Source organism: Cyprinus carpio, chromosome B14, assembly GCF_018340385.1.
Source record: "Cyprinus carpio isolate SPL01 chromosome B14, ASM1834038v1, whole genome shotgun sequence".
Classification (NCBI taxonomy): domain Eukaryota; kingdom Metazoa; phylum Chordata; class Actinopteri; order Cypriniformes; family Cyprinidae; genus Cyprinus; species Cyprinus carpio.
This window is the reverse complement of record NC_056610.1, coordinates 20,694,339-20,704,991: the sequence shown is the minus strand read 5'-3', so window position 1 is coordinate 20,704,991 and position 10,653 is coordinate 20,694,339. Positions and strand designations below refer to the sequence as shown.

The 10,653-nt window shown below is 38.8% G+C and overlaps 1 long non-coding RNA gene across 1 annotated transcript; it reads left to right on the top strand.

Moving 5' to 3' along the window:
- Positions 1-820: 820 nt before the first annotated feature.
- On the top strand, positions 821-4,038 carry LOC122139546. The gene is made up of 2 exons (XR_006156381.1): positions 821-1,111; positions 3,719-4,038. It is a non-coding gene; the product is annotated as an uncharacterized LOC122139546 (long non-coding RNA).
- Positions 4,039-10,653: the final 6,615 nt, after the last annotated feature.

Here is a 10,653-nt window from a genome sequence, read left to right as displayed (position 1 = left end):
ACGGATGCAATCCCTGACATTACTGCTGTAATTTCAAGCATCGTTGCGTTATTTGCGTTAGTTTCCACATCTGGCAAACTGTGTGAATGAATTCTTCAAGGGATTTCCATTCACAAAATGGCAGATTATAGTAGCTTGCGGGACAATGCGCTGCAGTGCTTATGGTGACTTTAAATGCAGCAGTGTATGTGCCCCAGTGAATCAGACGGGGTAACCGAGAAAACCGAGTTATCTGTCTAATTATTATACCATAAATGCTTTCTCTCTGTCCTTATAAGGGAAACAATGGACGAGCATAGACATGGTCAACAGCTGTATTGAGATATTTCTTATGAGTTTGTGTGCGTAAGGAGACATCGTGAGGAAGAGCCAATGGCTCACTGAGAACCTGTAGTCGCAGTAATAGTGGACACATAATTGGTTGCTTCATTATGAACTTAAGATGCTCCTGACAAGGGCAGCATGAATGAGACAGCAAGTTTAAGAATTAAAAGGACGTCAGGTAGGGTTAGCCATCATGCCTAACTCACTGAATGGATTTTGTTCATGAATGATTCTTATCTATCAAAAATGCCAACTGTAACGGGGAAGCGTTATATATTTTGTTTAAGTTTCATTACATAATACATTACAAATTACAAAATGTGCATTGTGGTAAAAAAATATTTTAATCGCCTCAATTAAATTTTAAACATCTTAATTCAATATGCAATCATATATGAAAAAAATATTTTAAAAATAGAAAATTTTGGAAGCAAATAAAAATGCATAAAATAGGTTACCGACTCTCAAATGTGGTCTACATGGTCCAGTTTCTCTGTTATCTAATATCAATTGTGATCACAAATCAAATTATAAACCACAAACTGGTGTTAAACTTGAAAGCACTCCCTGGTCTCACCTAAATAACCTAAAACACCTGTCAAACAATTGCTTATTTATATCACAAGCTCTGCTGACGCCTCTTTGCATTCTCTCTGGACAGTTTGTTCCGTCCATAATGTCCGACAAGCCGAGTGTCACAGACAGAAGTCTAGCGCAGAGCCCTCGCTGCGGTTCTGCCATTCGATTCGTTTTCTGAAGAGGAAGCGAAGTAGCATGTTCAGTGAAGGTGAGCTATTTTTAGCAACATGCAGAAACTCCAGTGCTTTTAGGAAAGTTATCACAGTGTTATTCTTGTGACTTGCCGCGGTCATTCAACGATGCAATAAATGATGCGTTTCATTTTCATTCATGAAAAATGACCAGGAGCGGTAATTAAAATTATACACCATGAGAGGAATACTATTTAATTGTAAGTAAAATGCTATTTTAGACGGAATCAAAATGTGTTCGTCACTCATTCACACGTTTCTGAAACCTGTTGCGCTTAGGGAGAGCGAGCGAATTGACCGTTTCGCTTTTCTAAAAATAGCCCATGGCTAGTGTCTGACAAACGCACTTAGATTTACCGTCCTCGGCGACACATTTAGTCTTTTTAATCAAACATTTGTGTTTTGTGGTCAAAATAGATAGTTGAGTAGGAGTAATTAGGGGTTAAATATTGATTGTCAGTGGGTTTTATGATATATGCGTGATAAGCTATCCCTTTAACAAAACAAAGCTGGTTTACTGGGTTTTGTTGGTCTCAGAAAGACAAGTCAAGTCACCTTTATTTATATAGCGCTTTTAACAATACAGATTGTGTCAAAGCAACTTTACAGTATTAAATAGGAAAATAGTTAGTCAATAATGCAAAATGAAGGTAGTAAACTCAATTTTCAGTTTAAGGCAGTTCATCATGGAATTCAGTGACGTCATCATCCAGCTCAGTTCAGTTTAAATAATATCTGTGCAATCATGTCGACGATATCGCTGAATATTAAGTGTCCCCAACTGAACAAGCCAGAGGCGACAGTGGCAAGGAACCAAAACTCCATCGGTGACAGAAATGGAGAAAAAAACTTGGGAGAAACCAGGCTCAGTCAGGGTTCTCCTCTGGCCAGACAAAACCAGCAGTTCAATTCCAGGCTGCAGAAAAGTCACATTGTGCAGAGGACTCATCTGGTTCCTGTGGACTTGTCCGAGTGGCCGTCAAGGAGACACGGTCTTCACTGGGGATCTGTCTCTGGGGCTCATCCAGTTGTCCTGGTCTCCACTGACATTCAGGTCATCTCTAGGTTCTGATCCACTATCTGGGTTGGATATGTACTGGATCTGGTGGCTACAGTGACCTCGTAATGAGAAAGATACAGACTAATATTAGCGTAGATGCCATTCTTCTAACGACGTAGCAAGTACATCTGGTGTTATGGGAAGTGTTCCCGGTTCCGGTTGTCCTAATTAATGCAGCCTAAAAATCCTTTAATGGATTTGAATATAAGAAATGTGTTAGTGTGTTATGGATTTAAACTGACAGATTGTGTCTACCTCCCGAACAATGTTAGGTAGGTTATTCCAGATTTTGGGCGCTAAATAGGAAAAGGATCTGCCGCCCGCATTTTGATATTGATATTCTAGGCATTACCAAATTGCCAGAGTTTTGAAAACGCAGCAGACATGGAGGACTATAATACAATAAGAGCTAGTTCGAGTTTTGTAGGAGGAGTATGCATGTGTGGTTATAGCGGAAATATCAGGAAGACACTGAACACAGAGTTAGTGTCCTATTTGGTTGGTTCTAAACTATTAACTATTGAATACGTCTGAATTCAATGCAGGATTCATTGAATTAAAGTCTTACATTTTGTTCTTTTTGGTGTTATAGAAAAGGCATCTTGTAGTTGCTTAGACTAAATAGGATGCACTCATATTCAGTGCAGTCAGAATGAGTTAATAAAAACATCACAATAATCCTCAATTAATCCACAAAAAAAATCCATCAAGGAGATGTGTGGATTACTTATTGTGATTACTTATTGTGATGTTTTTATCAGTTGTTTGAACTCTCATTCTGGCGGCACCCATTCACTGCAGAGGATCCATTAGTGAGCAAGTGATGTAATGCTAAATGTCTCCAAATCTGTTGCGATGAAGAAATCAATTCATCTACATATGTTTTTTTGTTTGGTTTTTTTTTTGTTTGTTTTTTTACTGTCTTTAATTGCATTTCCTTCATAATTCTAAATTGCATACATAAGGTAAAGGCAAGTTTCTATGTTTGGTTTTTCCAAAATGTTTTCAAAAGTTTTTGTAGAGGTTATGTTACAATCAGGATTTTCTGATCATCTAGGGGCAAAAGATAAGTATGTCGCTAGAGTATGTAGGTTGTAACAGGAAGATTTTATTTTGTGTGTGGAGAGAGAGAATGAGTTGGTTGTGTCTGCTTGATTCCTCCTCTGATTTTACACACAGTGGACAAAAATAACCACGCAGGAAATGAAGTTTCACAATTTTTTTAAGAATGTGATTTTCTAGTAATTTCAACCCAATATGAGACTAATTTCAAGATGAAAAATTAGGATAAAAATAATTTGCTTTAATCCAAGTTATATTACCCATTATTCCATGCATTAAAATACATATTATGTTTGGAACCAGGTGAACTAATTCTAAAGTCATCTGTGCAACTTGAATTCTGCTCTTCCATCAAAGAGTTTTGCAAGTGCACTGAAAAGTAAGAAGAATTGCAGAAAATACTTTGACAAACAAAATGTCATTGGCCTCTTGTGCAGCTGAAGTATGCTTATCCTGTATTTCAAGATTCTTTCTCTCCGCACTGCTGTTTATTTTTACACAGAGAGAATCAAGGTCTTCACTCTGCCTCTTGAAAGAAAGGAGCTAACCTGTCGCCTAGCAACACCTCCCACTCCTGCTGAAGCCAGAGGAATAGAAGAGAGGAAGAGGAAAGACTGAAGCTGTCTATGAAACTGATGAGAGTGACAGAGGTAAAGAGTAGGGTATGGGGTTGCCTTTGAAGTCAAGAGAGGCCAGCTCATCGTGCCAATGTGTGGGCTTATCTGTGATATCCATAGCCCACAGAGAGGCCAATGGAGTTGCACCTGTCGTGGCATTTAAATCATCTAGATTTAAGTATAATAAATTATCTAATGCATTGTTCAGCTGTGCGCTGCTTGATTCATATAAACTATTGTGAGTGAGCAGATGTAACACTCAAACACCCACACACTACCTCCCTCCCTTCCCCATCTCTGTCAGAGATACTTCCCCAGCCTGGAGCCTGGTGGTTTTTTTTTTCTTTTGCAGTGTATTTTTAGACCCAGGGCTCAGAACAGTGAGAAAATGTGGACTTTTGTTGAAGTATTTCTATCTCTCTTACAGGTTCTGTGAATGGTGACTACTAATTCATGAATTTTTCATTGACAAACGTCAGTGCCTGCTGTAGTTTTGCATATGTCTTGCCCTTTAAATCCCAGTTCTTTCTCTTTTTGTTAAGAAGCATTTCCACCGATCTATTTATAGTCCAGCAAAAGTGTTCTATAATTCCATAAGGTCTTTTTTCCCCTCTTGCTGTTTAAGCTCGCTACTCAATTCCTACATGCCAGCACATTGTGCTCTCACCCTCCTTTTTCACTCCCTCTCTCTCCCTTCGTAAGTTGTTGCTGATGCAAGGTTGCCATGGTGACGTGATGTAGATGTGTGACATCAAAACAGACCTCAAGCAGCAGATTTTTTTTTCCCCTTCCAGTCTGTCGCCCGTTCTCTGTTCTCCCATCTCATTTCATTTTAAGCCAAAGGCATTGCATTACAAAACGCCTCTGTGAGCTTCTGATCTAAACCCACCTCACAAATGTAAGAAAGATGTCCTTTTAACTGCACATCCTGCAATTTCTCTTAAAGTAATGCAGCTCTTAGTGACCATAAGAGATCCATTATTCTTCGCCATTCAGTTCTGCCTTTGATAGCAGCGATCAATGATTCAGTATGTATCTTTCTTTCTCTTTGCCCATCTCTGTGCATTTCGATCTGTCTGCAATGTGTTCTCAATGCAACTATAGTCTTTGTTACAGGATTTGTAGTGCCTAGATTTGTTCTTCATCTTTCTCATCTGTAGCTGTTTATTTGTTGTTGGGATCCACATTAAAAATCAAGAATTAAAAAATCCTAACAAGTCAAAGAAAAGAATTTCCTAAAATGCAAGTGAATATTTTAATCTTTTAATATCTAGTGGACACGTTCTAAGTCCGTAATCAGATGTAATGGGATGTTTATGTTAATCTGTCAGTTCAACAATTCACTCAAATTGTAATATGCTGATATAAATGTAATTTGTTATATAAAATATGTATGAAATTAGAAAAATGCAAATGCAAGGTCAACAAATCAATGGAAAAGCAAGTGAATATGAAGTTTCATAAATCATTGCATAACTATTAGAAGAGAAGAGAGTGGGCAGAGATGGTTAGAAAAAGGAAGAGAGTGAGGTGCAGGGAGGGAGGGAGAAAGTAAGGTACTTCAGTGCCTTTTTTAGCTCCAGGCTAAAGTTATGATTATTGCTTTTATCCATCCTCAATGTCCCCTTGCCTCTCTCTCTTTGCAAGCAAATATGTTTTTCCCTCCGAAATCTGACAATTTCCCCATGATTAGTGATCAACTCCGCAGCATGAACACTTCCGCACAGTCGGCAGTAGGGAAGCAGAATGGCCTGTGTCATTCACCATGGCTGGATTTTAACAATAGCAAGGTTTTTTTGGGCCCGCTGAATCATTGTTATGAATTTATGAATGGGGAGTCCATTACCTGACAGTTTTGCCCAACTCACGCTCTGAGTCATCTATGCTGAATGAACATCCTAAGCACTTATAGGAGTCATATCATGAGGAATATATTTTTATTCCAGTACTTAAAAGAGTTAATTATGAAACATACAGTAACTTTCAGAATTCAACTTCCTTCCCATTTCATCATTTACATCAATCACATTACATTAGAGCAAGCTGCAAAAATGATTCATTCTGAACTTCTTGGACAAACCAAGGAAGTTTAATATTGCTAGAGAGTTATTTGTTAGCATCCCCATTCATCTCAAAACCAAATTCTTGGCTGTGGTTATCCAATCAATTCTGTCTAAGGGTCAGAGAGAGGATGAAAGGGGTCATGAAAAATAGATATGAATGTGTTTGGTGCAAAAAACTTTACCAACATATGTCAGGTGGGAATTGCAATGTAAATGTATTACCAAAAGTTAGCCTTAAAGGGATAGTTCACCCAAAAAATGATCCCTCATGTCGTTCCAAACCTGTAAGACCCTTGTTCGTTTTTGGAACACAAAATATGATATTTTTGATGAAATCTGAGAGCTTTCATGAGAGTACCACGTGTGCCATGGCCCATGTGTGTGGTGTTCTTACATGTAGCCAAGGTACACTGCGCCTTGTTTACAAGTAGAGGAATGCACACGCATGTGTCATGGTATTGTTGTGAATTGTGGCAGAGACTGACACAGAAGAGAAGAAATTTGTTTTCTTTGCACACAAAAAGTATTTTTGTAGCTTCATAAAATTAAGGTTGAACTACTGATGTCACAACAATGTCCTTACTACCTTTCTGGGCCTTGCATTGCTGTCTATGCAGGTTCGGAAAGCACTTGGATTTCATCAAAAATATCTTAATTTGTGTTCTGAAGATGAACGAAGGTCTTACGGGTTTGGAATGACATGAGGGTGAGTAATTAATGGGTGAACTATCCCTTCAGGGTATTTAAAGTGCAAAGGTATGAAAGTGTACCATTGAGGGTACAAGCTATTTTCTGACAGGTTTTGATGAAGGGCAGGACTATAAAATATGTTGTGTTTTACAACAACGCAAATTTTATGCTTTATGAACTGAATGAAGTCATCTAGCAGAGCAGTGGAATGTGAGTGTGATTTGCATTTTTGCAATATGTTGTTAAATCTGCCTGAAGCGTCATTTCGCTTTGCCACAGAAGCTGTTTTTCAACACCCTATGTTAACACTCAGCAGTCAGACTCTCACCCGCAAGCTCATTCATGGTGACAGTCTCTCACACATTACTCATTCACTCATCATGAGGATAGACTCACTTTACTGTCTCACTCCCTCCATCTCTGACACAGATACGTAGCGTTAGTAAGTCCGAAAAGACGTTTTCCCCCTCTTTTGATGCTCAATTTGAAGCATTAGGCCTCAAATCAAAATATTTTCATCCTTAGGCCATATGTGCATGAGATACAACAAGTCACACTCATTATGATTCTGAATGCTTATCGTTTCATATGCTTTTACTGATTAAAAAAATATGCTCCCTTCTTCAATGAAGGAATTCTCTCTTTATTGCCATTCCTCTGCTCGCACGCCCACATGGGCATAGCAACACATTGTCATATCATAGTAACCACATTTACACAGGGAGAACAAATTAAGGGTGCGTTGTAGAGGTATCTTTCACTGACCAGTTTAAAGATGGCTCCTCGTATTCAATGCATTACAATGGTGAGATTATGAAAGTCATTTATCACTAAATTCAGAAGGAGTCTGAATATTAAACCTATATTTTAAGGCTTTGTAATAGAGGTGAAAGCATATAAAGTACCAGATATTCACTATAACGTCTTATTTGAAATTAACTGTCGATCCTAATTCTAGTTCCCAGTTTGTGAGCCATATGATGTAATTAGCCCTCCTCGTTAGGTTCTTCTGAATAGCCAATCAGTGGCAGATGAGGTAGCTGACTCTTGTTATCAGAGTCACTCCAGCTCAGATGAGGCCCTAATCAAGGAGCGTCTGTAATATTCAGAGGTCAGTTTAATTCCCTTTAACAAATGGCCCAATTATCAGTGACCAACATGTGTCCCTTTTCACTCTCCATCTGTAAAGAGCCCCCTGTCTCCTCTTCTATGGAGATCCTCCATTATTCAGGATGCGGTGGACTGGAGCTAATGGGACACACTAATGGAGCAACTCTGTAAACCCCAGTCACCCATTTGAGCAGGTTATTCTCCATGCGGACCCTTCTAACGGTCTGCAGAGGGTCGCAAAACATTACAATTGACACTTTTGTTTATAAAGGCTATTGCTGATCTCATGTCAGCTTCATGGGAAATCCAGTGTTAGCTGTGTTGATGTTCTTTGAGACATGATAGCTGGTTTTTAGTTGGTGGACGTCAGAAAACTAAATACAAACTAGTTATGCTGTCTTATCGGGATAGTTTAGCCAAAAATAAAAATTGTCATAATTAACTCATTCTTATCATTTCAAACCTGTATGAACCAAACGATGATATTCTAAAATAATTTTTCAGTGTTTTTAATGTCCCTACAATGAAAGTCAGTGGGGTCCAGTGTTGTTTTGTTCCTCCTTAACTTTATTTTTGGACAAAAAACATGAAATATATTCTTTACACTCTTAAAATTAAAGGTTCCAAAGGTTGTTTTTTTATCAGTGCTGCAGAAGAACCATTTTTGGTTCACCAAAGAACCTTTCAGTGAACAAGTAAAATTTAAGTTAATTATTAAAATTAATTATAAGAACCCATTCTAAATAACCCTTTTCCTCTATAAATATCCTATTTGTGCAAAGCAAGGTCCCATGGATGTTCTTCATGGAATCATAGATGCTAATAAAGAACCTTTTTTTTTTTTTAAGTGTCAGGTGAGGGAATGACGCAGTTTTCATTTTTGGGTGAACTGTTCCTTTAAAATGATAAAGTTGTATTTTTGAGACATGGTGGATGATCAACCACCTAAACCAGCTCCAACTAGTTTAAACTCGATTGTTATCCGGGAAACTGGCATGTTTATTTGGTGTTTATATTTAGGGCTACATGTAAAATTCAGTTTGCTTTGCCCACCGCCTCTCCACACACTTAGCAAATATAGATATCATGAATACATCTCTGTTGTTTGTAGTTAATGCAGCGGATGTCACGGACGCTGAGTGCTTGTTTTGTAATGGCCTAATGTGTTTCAAAAATGGAGGCGGAGGGCAATAGTGTTTCCTCTTTTCATTCAAAAATAACCATGGATATCCAGGTAAATATAGTGGTTCTGTCTCAATGACTTACAGCAGCCGTGTTTGTGGGGAATTTCCTAAGGGGTCCTGTGTCTCAATTAATGTGCGCATTCAGGCATGAAGGAAAAACTCTCTCGTTCCTGGCTATAAAAAAACATTAGTTCCTGGCTGTGCAAAGAAATAACCAGATCAGCAGGTTTTTTGGGGAATTTGCCCACACTTTTTGCCACACAGTTTCACTGTGGTGAGGACAAAATGAGAGATTGCAGACACAGCATTGGGAATCACCTTCCCAGCAAGAAAGTGATGAATTAATACAGGCTGAACCGAATGCAGAAAGCTGCCATTTTGAAAAAAAAAAAAACATTTTGTTTTTGGTTGAATGACAGCCACATTTAGCATCAGCAAACATGAAATGTTGTTTCATGTAACATTAGTAGACACAAAAAATATTTATACATTGTTAATGGAAGTTTTTTTTTTTTCTGAAACAGTTTAGTTGGATGTCAGTCTAATGTTTTTTTTTTTTTTAAATGTTACTACTTGGTTCAGAGAACATTTAAAATTAACATTCCTAGAATGTTGGTAAAATGATAAAATTCCAACGTTTAAAAAATTTAACATTTGAACATTCTGACAACATTCTAAAAATGCTTTCTTAACTTAATCATAACGTTAGCAAAATGTTCTTAGAACGTTTTTTGTTAGTGGTGTCCATAGCCAGCAGTCAGTTCAAAAGTTAGCAAAATTCTCATTATTCTAAAGAGATGATCAGAAAGGGCATTTGAGCAAAAGGACGGTTCAATCCTGGGACATCCGGTCCATTCCCACTCCACCCACTCACCTGTTCCTGACCCATAAATGAGGTCACAATTGGCTTGAACTGTGGAGTGTTCTTCCACTCCATAGGACACCCTGACACATAAGTCTTTATATAAAACATTTCCACACGCTCATGGATTGATGCATAGATACACATACACACACACACACACACACACACACACACACAACTTTTCTCAAGGACACCTCCACATGCGGAGGCATATTGGCACAACTCATCAGCCCTCCTCTCTCTCTCTGTGCCTGCTGGGTGGGTACAGAACATCTCGCTCCTGCGTTTGGCTCACAGTTGAGTTTACCGTTTGTCTGCCGTCCAGCAGGAAATGGTGTGAGAATGCCACGTTCTCACCCACATACATCCCCGTCACCCACTTCCTAAAGAACAAGTCTCTATCATGATCTCTGCTGTGAGGTAATGATCGAAACAACCTGCTGGTTCCATCTGTGTCCGTCTGCATTTACCAATGAATATCCCCATCTTATTACTCACCTAGATTCTCAGGTGTGTGCGTGTATGTGTGTGTGACTGACTGTATGGTTGTATAAGATGCTGTTCACAGTTGTACAGTCTAGCCCGGGAACATGTAGCCACTCAGTTCACAGGAAGAAGGTAAAAGAATCTGGTTCACTGGACAATTAGGTTACAAAACCAGCTGCAAGATTCCATCACTTCAAGTTGTGTCTATTTTGGGCCTTGGACTCGGTGTGCTGCACTGCCCCCATGTGGCAGACCAGAGTCAGTTTCCAGACCTGTGATTATGTAAGACATTGCAGGGAATGAGTCATCATTGGGTTGTTTCAGAGAGGGTAGAACGGTGTGTATTTGTTGGCACAGAGCACTGGAGACGGCAGTGGGATGGGCGAGCAGTGCTGGGGACAATGAAACAAGAGAGTGGGTAT